Source organism: Asterias amurensis, chromosome 10, assembly GCF_032118995.1.
Source record: "Asterias amurensis chromosome 10, ASM3211899v1".
Classification (NCBI taxonomy): Eukaryota; Metazoa; Echinodermata; class Asteroidea; order Forcipulatida; family Asteriidae; genus Asterias; species Asterias amurensis.
The window spans coordinates 10,645,220-10,658,150 of record NC_092657.1 but is presented as its reverse complement, the minus strand read 5'-3'; the positions used below and the strand labels follow the sequence as shown (position 1 = coordinate 10,658,150).

The following is a 12,931-nucleotide window of genomic DNA, read 5'->3' as shown; positions in this document are numbered from 1 at the left end:
TACCCTCTCCACACCTAGATGTCTGAAGTCCAAGTGCAGGCCTTTCATTGCTTTGGTTCTATAGTTCTTTGGTAACACTAACTGGAATCTGGCATGACCGTTGGAATCTATCGATCTTCGATGCAATATTTCATCTCTCAGAACAAGACGATTGAACTGGCCGAGCATAATGCTCAAGTTCTTGGAGAAATCATCAGATACTAAACTACACTCTATTACAAACGCATTTATAAAGCGCACTTACAAAAAATGTATCACAGTGCTTTACACAGAGAGAAAAAAGAAAAGAAAAAAAAATGACAAACATACAACAAAATTTAGAGTAATATAAATATGTTTTGAGGGCTTTTCTGAAGACTGCTAATGAAGATGATTGGCGTATGTTATAGGGTAGTCGGTTCCACAAAGTAGGCCCTGCAGCAGAGAAACACCGGTCACCAGGGGGATGATCAGAACTCTGTTATGTTTGACAGATTGCAGTCCTCCTTTAGTTGGAACATATGGATTAATTCTTTGAGATATAGCAGAGCATATGTGTCAGTGATACATTTAAAAACAATTGTGATAAGTTTTCAATGGATGCGTTTTGAAATACAGAGCCAATGAAGTTCACGGATAAGTGGAGAGACGTGGTCATATTTCTTGGCGTGGAAAATGAGCTTTGCAGCCCGGTTTTGTAGATGTTGAAGCCGTTTGGTGTCTTTGGAGGAGAGACCCGCAAGCAGAGAGTTAACGTAGTTGATCCTTGATGTTACAATTGCTCTTACTGCGTACCGGCAGGCTGGTTGACTAAGGAAAGATCTTATCCGAGACAAATTGCGAAGGTGAACATTGACAGCACTGGATATAGAAAAAACCTTGTTTGACATGCGCATTGATTGGTCGAATACAACACTGAGGTTCTTTGTTGTTGAAGCCGGAAGAATTACTTCAGAGCCAACCTTAAATGTCGCAGAAGTTAGCAAGTCCGTGAAAAAGGGACTCGCAGCAATGAAGAACTCTGTTTTAGTTTCATTTAACTGAAGCATGGTATTTGCCATCCACCTCTTTATGCTCAGAATATAGTTGGAAAGGGAAGACAGGGCATCATTAACTTCACATTGATTACGAGGGTCAAACGAAATGTACAATTGCGTGTCATCTGCATAAAAGTGAAACATACCAGTTTTGTCGTACCGCCATCTTTGACAGACTTGATAAGTTGACTAATATCTGCAACAGCTTCTTGCTCCTTCCTTCAATCAACATTATCCAGACCGACCATCTTTGTCTCAGTGTCTGGATTGCAGAAGAGTGACGGAACTGCTTCAGCACTCATTGCCATGGAGTACACAAGAGGTTAGGATCATCATCTGCATTTGAAGATGGACTAAAAACATCACAGGCAAGATAACGAGCACAGATCGCATCACCAGTTCCTTGCCACAAGTACGGTATCTCTCCTCACTGTCCTCTTTCAACCGTGCCTCTAGATCACGGATCATCTCGTCCTGGTTAAACTCTCCACTACCGACAGAATTTGGGTCAGGTCTCCATTAAGCTTGGGCGGTTCCAGAAATTTGGGGCTCGATTCCGGTTCCGAAAAAAAGCTCGGTTCTGAGACATACCCGGTTCCAATTCAGCATAAAACATATGCCGCCCGTCCCGAGCTCACACACACACACAATTGAGCTGATCTATTTTAACTGAAAATAACCACGTTAATCAGACATCGGGCCCGAGCTCACACACACACAATTGGAGCCGATCTATTTTTAACGAAAATACCAGAATACCCACCCCAAGTCAATCAGACATTGTGCCACCGAGCACCTATTCTCCCTGCATTTAAACAAGTCTTTAATTTAGCCGGCAGTACGTCCGTTGTGTAGCAGTACAGTAATTCTGTAGTGCACAGCATGTCCGTAGTGCATGATGTCCGTAGTGCAGTACGTCCATAGTGCAATACATCCGCAATGCAGTACGTCCGCAGTGCATGCAGTGTGTCGTCTCTGTACATACAAGTGTACATGCCTGTACATGCATACAGTACTGTGTGTTTTGTGCGTGGGGCAAGCTTTTATGAATATGGATATATCGGCAGCCAATCACAACGTGCTGTCTATACATGCACATGTATATGCATGAGATGTACATGTATACATGTGGTGGTTGTAGATGTCTATGCATTGGAGGGGGCTGTGCACTGTGTATGCAGCCACACGTGACAGTTGATACTCATGTCGGCTTAAGGCCTTTGCACACTGTATCTGCGGTCACCGCTTTATACATCAATCCTCAATTTCTAGAGCCGGTTTGTCGCAGGATCGGCTCCACAGAGCCTTTTAAATTGAGACTCGGTCTTTTAAAATCAGAACCGACAAAAGCGGGTACCCAGTTCCACAGAAGAGTGGAACCACCGGTCCGGTTTTCAATTTGGAACCGGGTAGAACCGGGTAACCGAAAGAGCCGCCCAAGCTTAGTCTCCGCGATTTTGGCTGCAGTGACCCAGCTTGCAGTGAATTGTAAAGTCAAATGTGGCCAGTGCTGCTGGCCACCTGTGTCCAGTCGCATCAAATTATGCTGAGGTAAGTATATACGTGAGCGGGTTGTTATCTGTGTAGATATTGGTTCCTCGGGCCGAGTACAAGTAGTCTTTAAATTTTTCAGTTACAGCCCACTTTAAGGCGAGGTACTCCAACTTGTCAGCACAATAGTTTTTATCCGCTGGGCTCAAACGGCGGCTAGCATATGATATAGGTCGCACTTTGTGATCTATTACCTGACAGAGTACTGCTCCTAGGTTGTCACGACTGGTATCTGTATGTAGAATAAAAGGACTGGCCATGTCTGCAAACGCTAACACAGGTGCAGTACAAAGCCGCTCTTTCAAGGTATGAAATGCTTTTCAGTCTGGTGTCAAACGTGGTCCAACTGGAGCTCTCGGTTTGACAGAATTTCCCTTAGTCACAGAGTCCTCTTTCTGAACACCCCCAATCAGCCCCTCTGGAACGTTCGTGTCGACTTGACATTGATAACTTGTACTGCATGGCCTTAGTTCTGTTGGGGCATCGCATCGGCTTCTTTGGAATGCCCTTTCTCGTTTCCCTGAAGATAGAATTGGATAAACCTTTTGCTGACTTTATCTGGGTTGGATGGATTGGCACATTGGGACGGTAGTGGCCTTCTAAACCGCTCTTGCAACATAAGTTGGGACGCTGATTTGCTCTGCCTTTATCACCTCTCTGGTCAAACTTACAATTTTTGGCCTGTGTTAGGTTGTTGTTGGATGGAGACTGCAGATGGGTTGGAAACGGACTCGGGCTCTCTATGGCTGACCTTTTCTGCTTGTTCGGCCTCTTCTTTCTTCACTTTCTGAAGAGGAGATAGATACGTAGGTGGTGTTTTTACTTTACTCTTAAGTCTAAGGTTGATAAGCATAATGTCATTGTATAGTGTTCCCCGAATGAACGGAGACAACAGCAGTGAGTTTGCTGAATCCGCTGGTGCACCCCCTTTTAGAATCAGCTTCCGAAGAATGCTGGTGAAACTTGATTCCCAACTCCTCTGCTGATTGTGCGTCACCAAATGCAATTTCTAAAGCAGTTAGGTAATCAGCTGCTGTGGCTTGTGGGTTGTCTATCCTATAGTCAGTGATCATGTTTGCAGCTGGGGCACGCAGTTAGTAATTGAACCGTAGTCTCTTTCTCCTCTCCCCTCCATCGCTTTCCTCTTCTAATTGCCCATGGACAAAAGATTTAATTTCTTCTCCATGAATTTCAGGTTGTTTCTCTGCTGAGGATGGCAAGTCTTTAGATGATGATGGCAGTAAACCTCTAGACATTAAGCCGGCTATTGTCACTTTTTCAAGGGGAGATCCAAATTGATGAATTATGAACACAAGTTGCTCATCAGAAATGTCCAATCGGATCCTCCCATCATGCGAAAATGTAACATCCTTCATGGCCTGGTCAAACTCAATGTGAAGTACAGTTGGGTTGTCATGGTCATGGTCCTGGCGTGAGACACTGGTGAGATGATTAATAATAATAATAATAATAAGACTTGTAATGCGCACATATCCACCCTGCTGGGTGTTCAAGGCGCAGTAAAAACCAAAACAAGACAAAAACAAAACACACCACAAAGAAAAACAGACACAACAACATTAATATTCATTGAAAACCTGTGACATAAGATAAGTTTTGAGAAGAGACTTGAATTTTGAGGTACAAACACAAGATCGAAGATTAAGTAGTAGAGAGTTCCACATGCGTGGCGCGGCTGAAGAAAAAGACTTGTCACCCCATGAGTGTCGAGACTTGGGTTCAATGAGGAGAAGCATGGAACTTGATCGAAGATTCCTTGATGGAGTGTAAACTTGAAGCAGTTCAGAAATATAGTGGGGAGCCTTGCCATTGAGAGCTTTGTGGACAATGAGCATCAGCGTGAAGATGATTCGTTGAGAGATAGGGAGCCAGTGTAGTTGTTTCAGAATGGGGGTGATAGAACAGGATTTCCTAGACAGTGTCACAATGCGGGTAGCAGTATTTTGGAGCCGTTGATGTCGGGAAATCTGGTTGTTAGGAAGACTGTAGAGAAGAGCATTGTCATTGTCAAGACGAGAAGTAACAAATGCGTGAATGACCTTTTCAGTGGCACTTTTGTCCTAAGTACTTGCAAATCTTACCTATATACCTGATGTGATATGATGATAAACAAACAATATTGTTGATGTGTGGCTGAAGTGTCATTGAGGAATCAAAAATAACCCCCCAAGTTCCGATCTTTCAGCGAGGGAGCTATCCGAGCATCAACGATGGAGATGTATGGCACTGAAACCTTAGTTAACTGTTGACGTGACCCAAATAAAAGGAACTCTGTCTTATCATCATTTTAACTTCAGGAAGTTTTGTTGTGTCCAACGTCGAATCTCTTGGATGCATTTCTCAAGTCTTGCAATAGATGCATTGGCGTTTTCTTGAGAAGATTTAAACGTGATGTATAGCTGGTTGTCGTCTGCGTACACATGGTAATTCAGATTAAATTTGACGATGATGTCACAAATCAGTAAAGTGTATAGCGTAAACCACTGCGGGCCGAGTACCGAACCCTGTGGCACAGAGTAGTTCAAAACAACAGGGTCGGATATAGCAGTGCCAATACAAACATGCTGAGTTCTATTGTGGAGATACGATTTGCACCATGCTAGGGCTGTGTCCTCTATGCCAAGGTGATTCTGGAGCCGAGAGAGAAGGATGTTATGATCAACAGTGTCAAAAACAGCACTCAAGTCTAGCAGGACTAGTGCTGTGAGGTTACCATTGTCCATAGAAGAGAGAATATCGTTGCTCACACGGACTAGTGCAGCCTCGGTCCCATGGAAAGGCTTGTTTGCTGACTGGAACACGTCGGACAGGTTGATAGTATGAATGCAGGCCTCGAAATTACCGACGGCACCGTTGTCGTCGGTGCCCTGTGCCATTGTCGTGATGCCCTCATAATTACCGACACTTCACGGCAATATATTGCGGTGCCCTTTTTATCCAACTGCTGTCGGTTGCCTTTTATTAAATTGTAAAATTTACATGCATATATTCAATGTCAAAAGACTCGTTTCGAAAGACGCAATTAGGCGAGAAAAAACAATCTTTTCGCTGTTGTCAAACATTTAAAAAATATACCCGAGTTGATTTCGCTAACACTACAGTCACACTATACACATAAAAGACGTACGCATAAGATCCCGGCCCCAAGATCGACAAGAAAATTGGCTTACCGTTGGTGCCCGTAACATCATGATATTAATATTAGTAAAATCGGTTAACAGGTCCCCACGTTGCAACCTACGTAGCAGCTTAGTGCACACTGCACTGCACTGCATTGAAAAAACCCTAAAATTAAACCACCGGTGTCCACGCGTGATGGTGTGTGTTCAAGTGCGCGTTCAATTGTACCCGTACAGTAGAAGTTGGCCAACACGCATACACATGAACAAGATGGCAGCGCACCATCTGTGTGTTTAGTTTGACAGTCCCTCACGTGCGTTTGTTGATGTACGGCTCGATGCCTCCGTGATGTGGGCGATCGACGAAGAGTGATTTAAAATGAAGTTAGTGTCACTTTCATCACGAAGTGCAGCGTGGAATCAGAAAATCATTAGCTAACGTAAAGCATGCGTATAGCAAATAAATGAAGATGATGATTTGTACAGCATTTAAGTATTAATTAATTTTCGGCATCGAGAGGAAGCACATAGTTTTAGGATCACTGTTGAAAACAAGCGCAGTTGGCATGCAGCTACGAGCATGCGCAATCGCCTGACAAGGCTTTCGCGGTATTTACAACAGTTTCAGAATAAATTGAACTCATAGTATACTGTACTGTAGCAAATAAAGAAAGTCACAAAAATGCCCCGAAAAGATCGCTGTAAAAGAGCAAAGGAAAGTGCTTGATTTCTTCTTAAGGTACTTGGGTCTTTTTATGTTGCATTTTTGTCATTATAATTTTTGGGCTAAAATATAATCGACTATTCACTAATAGTATTGGCCTAATTTTAGTTTTTCTGTTTCAGTCAATTAAATTACTTGTTACTGACGAAAGGATAAAGGAAAAACATTATTAATTTATTATTATTACATAGGTCTACATATAATTTAACAATTTGTTAGTGAAAAAGTATTTTAACAAATCTTATTCTGTACTATTGGGTTGACTACCCATAGGGGAACCTGTGGCCAATTTTTCCATTCCATGCAGTAACTAAATAATGTGAAATTACCCCTTTTATTTCTCTGTCTAGCCTAGAATAATAAAATGACAATTTAACAAATGATTTTTGAACAACTTATTTTCAATACTGATCATTATTCTTTATTTAGTTTAGTATTTGATATATAAGATTTTAAGACAGTGAAAACAATTCCTTCCTGGTTTTTAAATATGATTTTGCAGTTATGGCATACGCATTCATTTCAAAGGTTTGACAAATTGTATCACAATGGCAGTGTTAAAAGTTACAACTGAAGTTATAAATTTAAACGGTTTAAAATGTTTGTTTTGTTTGTTTAGGAATTCTAATGGTGTTGAAGTCCATCAAGAGCAAATTGAATCGTCATCGACAGTGCATGAGAACGACCAATTCGTCCTCTGTGATCCACAGCGTGAGAAAGAGTCATCACCACAACCCCCACAAGCTGATGACAGTAACTTGGTAACAGCAGATAGTGATGAAGCACCATCAACATGTCCAGCTTCAAACCCCAATAAATCCAAAACAGCTACTTCTGTGAAGCTCCAGACATTGTTGTTATGGGATTTTGATTGGTTGGCATACGAGACTTCTCCTGATAACTGTACAGTAACAAAGGTATGGTGCGAGGTTTGCCGAGATGTGTATTCTTTGCAGAACAGTTGTCGTAGTGTTAATGCAGGTCAAGAGTCTGTGTGCAACCTTGATGCCTACGTTACTGGTACATCTACAGTTAAGAAAGCCAATGCCAAAAGTCATTCAACTTCACGTTCTCACCTCAACGCTCAATGGAAGACAGACCAACAAGACAAAGATTCTATCGTCAGGCAGTTGCTGAGAATGGATGATGATGTTCATAATCGGATGTGCAAGCTGTTCGACTGGGCATACACTATTGCCAAATCCGAACTCCCATTTACAATGTTCCCGACATTGGTTAAAATGGCAGCAAAACATGGAAGTGAAATGGGGAACAGGTACAAGAATGACAAGCAGTGTCATAACTTCATCATGGCAATTGGTGATACCCTGGTTGATGACCTGAAAGACACTTTCTCAAATCGGCCGTTGTACTGCTCCATACTCTTCGATGGGAGTAGTGACAAGACGTTGTTTGAGAAAGAAGTTGTCACTGTCAAGCTACTACACAAGGGATCGCCAAAGTTCATGCTAGTGGGTATATAGCACATCCATCAAGCTCAAAAGCCCAAGATGTTCATGAAGCAGTGACAAAGAAATGCAAGGAGATGGGGCTTGACCTAAATAAGTGTTGTGTTGCTGCAGCTGCTGGTTAACTTTGGTTCACAGTCTGGGATACTCTCTCGATTACAAACTGAAATGCCATGGATGCTGACAGTGCATTGTGTAGGCCTTAGGCTAGAGCTGGCACTGAAAGATGCACTCAAAAAGACATACTTTGTAGATGTAATAGACGACTTAATGATGCAGATCTACTACATGTTCCATCGGTCAGCCAAGAAGTGGAATGAGTTGAAAAGGGTTGGTGATGCTCTCCATGAACATGAACTCAAGCTGGTAAGAGCACGGGACAAGGTGGATTGATCATCGCCGCAAAGCTTTGCTTGAACTAGATAGGGATTACCAGAGTCTGTGCACCCACTTTGAGGAATGGGGATCCTGTCGGCGAAAAGATGTGACACCAGCAGATGCAGCAAAAATGAGAGGGTACTTTGTCACACTGAAATCCCACAAGTTTGTTTTGTATTTTGCTGCCTACTTGGACATCATAGATGATCTGGCAGACCTTTCCCGTTCCCTGCAGGCAGACGACCTCCCAGTGATGACTGTCAGTGCAAAGATAGAGTCTATATGTACTGTCGTACATCGCAAGATTGAACAGCCAGGCCTGCATCTGAAGAGTGTGCTGAAGGAAGTCACAAAGGAGAAAGGATGGAAGTACCGAGGTGTTGAACTCAAAACTACCAAGAACACAATGGATGAGTTCCAAAGAAACCGCAAGTTGACAATGACTGCTATCTTACAGTGCTTGGACAGCCGATTTAATGAGATCATTTATGGACAGGGCAATTCTGAAGGCTGCAGATGTTTTTGACCCCACCAACTTGCCTGCAACTGAAGATGAAGTAGAAGTGTACGGCAACGACGAAATTGACGTGCTGAGTGAGCACTTTCAAGTCATACTAAATGAACAAGGATGCAACAGGATGGCGCTAGAGAGGGAGTGGGCAATGCTCAAGCTAGAAATGTTCAAAAATCACCGTGGCAGTTCATTTTATATCTTCTGGGAGAAAGTCATGGTGTCTAAGTGGGATCACTACTCCAACATTTTGCACCTCGTCCAAATAGTGATGGTTTTCCCTGCAGCCACTGCACAAGTTGAACGTTAGTTTTCTTTCATCAAAAGAATCCTTGGTGACTGGCGTCTGTCTCTTTCTCTACACACAATAGAGACCCTGCTGAGAATATGTGTAAATAGTCCACCTACTGAGAGCTTTGAGCCATCCAGAAGTGTAATCAAATGGTTCAACTCTTCTTCATTTAGTAAGAGACCCGGAGGCCAACGCTCCAAATCACTTGCTATGTTTTTTTCTGCTGGTAAAGCTTGTAGGGTGTGTTGAGGATTAGTGCCTGCATATTTACATTGTAAACTTCTCAAGTTTAATTCAGACAGAAATTTTTTTTTTTTTTTTTTTTAATTTGTCCAATCTTATCAAATCATACAGTAAGAGACCTGGAGACCAAGGCTCCAAACAACTTGCTATTTGGGGGGGGGGGGGGGGGGGGGGGCGCTGGTAAAGCTTGTAGGGCGGGGATCAATGTCTGCATATTTACAATAACAATTCTCAAGTTTGATTTCCTTTTTGTAAATTGTCCAAGTCTAAAAGCGGATAAGTAAAGAAAAGATAAAGCAATGTTACCTTAAATTGTTGTTGTTTACCATTTCACTTCAGCCTCAACCTTTGTCTTGCATGTAGTCTTGGTAAATTAAGTTTTTGCCATGGTGCCCCCCAATTCAACAAAATTGCCGTGGTGCCCTTTTTACACTTACAAAATTGCCGTGATGCCCTTCAAACTCTAGAAAAAGCAAGGTAATTATTGCCGTGCCCTTTTGAACACGAAGTTCGAGGCCTGTGAATGTGATCAGAAATACGTGATGACACTACTCGTTCGATGACTTTTCCAAGATATTTTAAGTTTGCAACCGGTCTGTAGTTTTTGAATATCTCCTTGTCCAGGTTTGGTTTCTTGATGAGTGGCCTGATGTAGGAAACTTTGAGGCTATCGGGGAAACAACCGGAACTGAGAGAAACTGATTGACAGTTTGGTAAAGAGCAAGGGCTATGGCGTCTGTGGGACATCTCCAGTCAATTGAGGGCGCTATCACTATTTTTAGCTCTGGGCTACACAAGTTTATGCGGGTTTTGGAAACGCAGGGTGCGGAGGGAGCCACTTTCTCACAATGTTTTATACTATCGACCTCTCCCCATTACTTGTGTCCAAGTAGGGTTTTAGTAATTTTTGAGTAATTACCATTAGTGCCCACTGCCTTTAAACACTGTTCGTAAAACAACTACCTCTGCTGAGGTAACTCATTTTTGAGAAAGAGGTGATTTCACACTCAAATATTTGAATCTGAGAAAGACTTTTTAAGTCCTCAAGACTTGTTCATTTATCTGAAGACACAAAATGTTGTGTAACAATTTTTCACAAATTAGTAATTTTATTCGTAGGTTGGAATTCATCAATGGTGAATACGGGTCTTTGACAGTTACCAAACGTGTCAATGTCCTTTAAGATTTACACATTTAAACACAGCATTCATAAGTTTCTTGTGTCTTGAACAATTAGTTTGAATCACGAAGTCCTAATTGTAAATATGTCCCAGGAACAACAATAAGTCGAATGAACAACATTTTTATGCGTGGTTTGCATATCTTTTGTAAGTCCCCTTGTCTGTAAAGAGTGCCTCATTCCGCATTAAAGGGCAAGCTGCTGTAAAAAGGATTCAATGAATGTACACATTCATCAAATAATCACCAAAGGGACGGGCATATCGATGTGCAAAATACATTTGAAACAAAAATGGGCTCGTTGCAATTTAAGTTGTTTTTGAGTTAAAGGAACACGTTGCCTTGGATCGGTCGAGTTGGTCTTTGAAAAGCGTTTGTAACCGTTTTTTATAAAATGGATATGGGTAGAAAGATGTTGTAAAAGTAGAATACAATGATCCACACAAACATGCCTCGAAATTGCGTGGTTTTCTTCTTACCTCGTCGACTAACACGTCGGCCATTTATAGGGGTCAAAATTTTGACTCCCATAAATGGCCGACCATGTTAGTTCGCACAGTAGAAGGAAAACCACGCAATTTCGAGGCAAACTTGTGTGGATCATTGTATTCTACTTTTAAAACATCTTGCCAACCATATGCATTTTATAAAAAACGGTTACAAACGCTTTTGCTTTGACCAACTCGTCCGATCCAAGGCAACGTGTTCCTTTAATAGGTTTGAGGAACTTGAGGAGAAAATGGGTTGAGATAGTGTAATCAATATAAAACGATTGAAATATATGTAAACTTAGTTACAGAATAAAATGTTTATTACTTTTTATTTCTAAAAATATACCACAAACAAATTCTCAGACAGGAGTGCAGTATATATATGTAGATATATATATTAAGTATAACAATACTATTTTCAGCAGTGTCATACCAACTACACGACCGAGATGTAAAAGGTGGACATCGGATCACAACAGTCTGGATATGACATAGCATGAATATTTTGTATTATGAATAAATATCAGTGCCACTACATTAAATGCCTGAAAGAAAACAACGACAGTGCTCATCAGCAAATTGAAGACTCAGTTAAAGTGCCCCATGTGCCGTAGAATGTGCAGAACCGAAGCTGGAGTACAAGACCACCTCGGGGCAAAGCATCGGCTACCGTTTCCCCGTAAACTTGCTTCAAAGGTATGTACCATGTACCAACTTTCTTGTCACTTGTCATTGCCCGAAAAATATTTTAACATTGACACTTGTTAGGTAACGAGCAATTGAGAGCTGTTGATGCTATACAACGGCTCCCACTGTAGTAAGGACGGGATTCCCAAACATTTGCAATGCATTGAAAACAAATGAAAAGGCTTGTCGAATTTCAGTTAAGTGGCTAATTACTGTATGACGTAATTGCTTTGATGACTTAAATGCGTTAAATTATTTTGTTTAAACAGACAAATGAATTGAAAGTGACTCAACCGATTTGGTGGGAGGAGGGCCACACCATTGAGTTGTAAAAATGTTGTAAAAGCAAGAGTCAGGTACTGGCAGGGGTTACTAGCAAATGCATAACCCTGTCAGATCTAGACAATAAAACACTTCCAAGAGTAAGAGTCACTTCAATTAAATCAATTTGATGGGTCAAGAGAGACAACAAACATGGAATGAAAGTTATCAGAACAATTTGGAAGAATAATACAGGTAGTGTTAAGGACATAGTTAGGCGGATATCAACCAGCGCGAGGAAACAATATCTAATTGCCCCTAAAGTCGTGGGTCAAAACGGGCAAATGAACAATATTGCATATGCCAGAGTACTTACAAGTAAAGACCAGAGCATGGACGCTTGTGATAACTGTGGTTTGTGGTACCACTATTCATGTCTATTTTAAAACCTCAGAGAAAGGAAGATTCCTTTATGGAACATGTAAATTTTGGTTGTGGTACAAATGGATGCAGCTACAACACTACAACACCGATAATCACACTGAAGACGGAAACCTAAATGAAACATTTTCATCTCGAAAAGGTGAGGTGAAATCTGAAACGAACAAAATAAACACGCAACAGTGATGGTCAGCCTGAGAGTAATGACTGTGGATCTAACGAAGAGGCCCACATAAATGAATCGGTTTCTAAATTAGCCAGCCACAGTCAGTCTGTAGACAATTTAAATACATGTGATGACGTTTGTTCTTCGCGTTCATCAAGTTCCTTTGAAGACGATTGATAACAACTTCACAACTCATGTTCAATCTACTGATAATACAGTTTATTTAATTACTAGGGTGACATCTCTAGTTACTATCTAGTCTCTATCCAACTGAATGAAGAATGATTATTAAAGAGCAAACGAAGAACAATTACATTTTTCGTAAGATGGAATCAGTGATGACAGTTCCGACATTTTCAGTGACAAACCACATGAAGTTATT

General features: G+C 41.4%; 2 pseudogenes; one reads left to right on the top strand and one right to left on the bottom strand.

The window, feature by feature from the left end:
* Positions 1 to 3,033: 3,033 nt before the first annotated feature.
* LOC139942657 (paraneoplastic antigen Ma1 homolog) lies at positions 3,034 to 5,776 on the bottom strand (annotated as a pseudogene).
* A 310-nt stretch (positions 5,777 to 6,086) lies between these two features.
* On the top strand, positions 6,087 to 9,330 carry LOC139942656 (zinc finger protein 862-like; annotated as a pseudogene).
* The last annotated feature ends 3,601 nt before the right edge of the window (positions 9,331 to 12,931 follow it).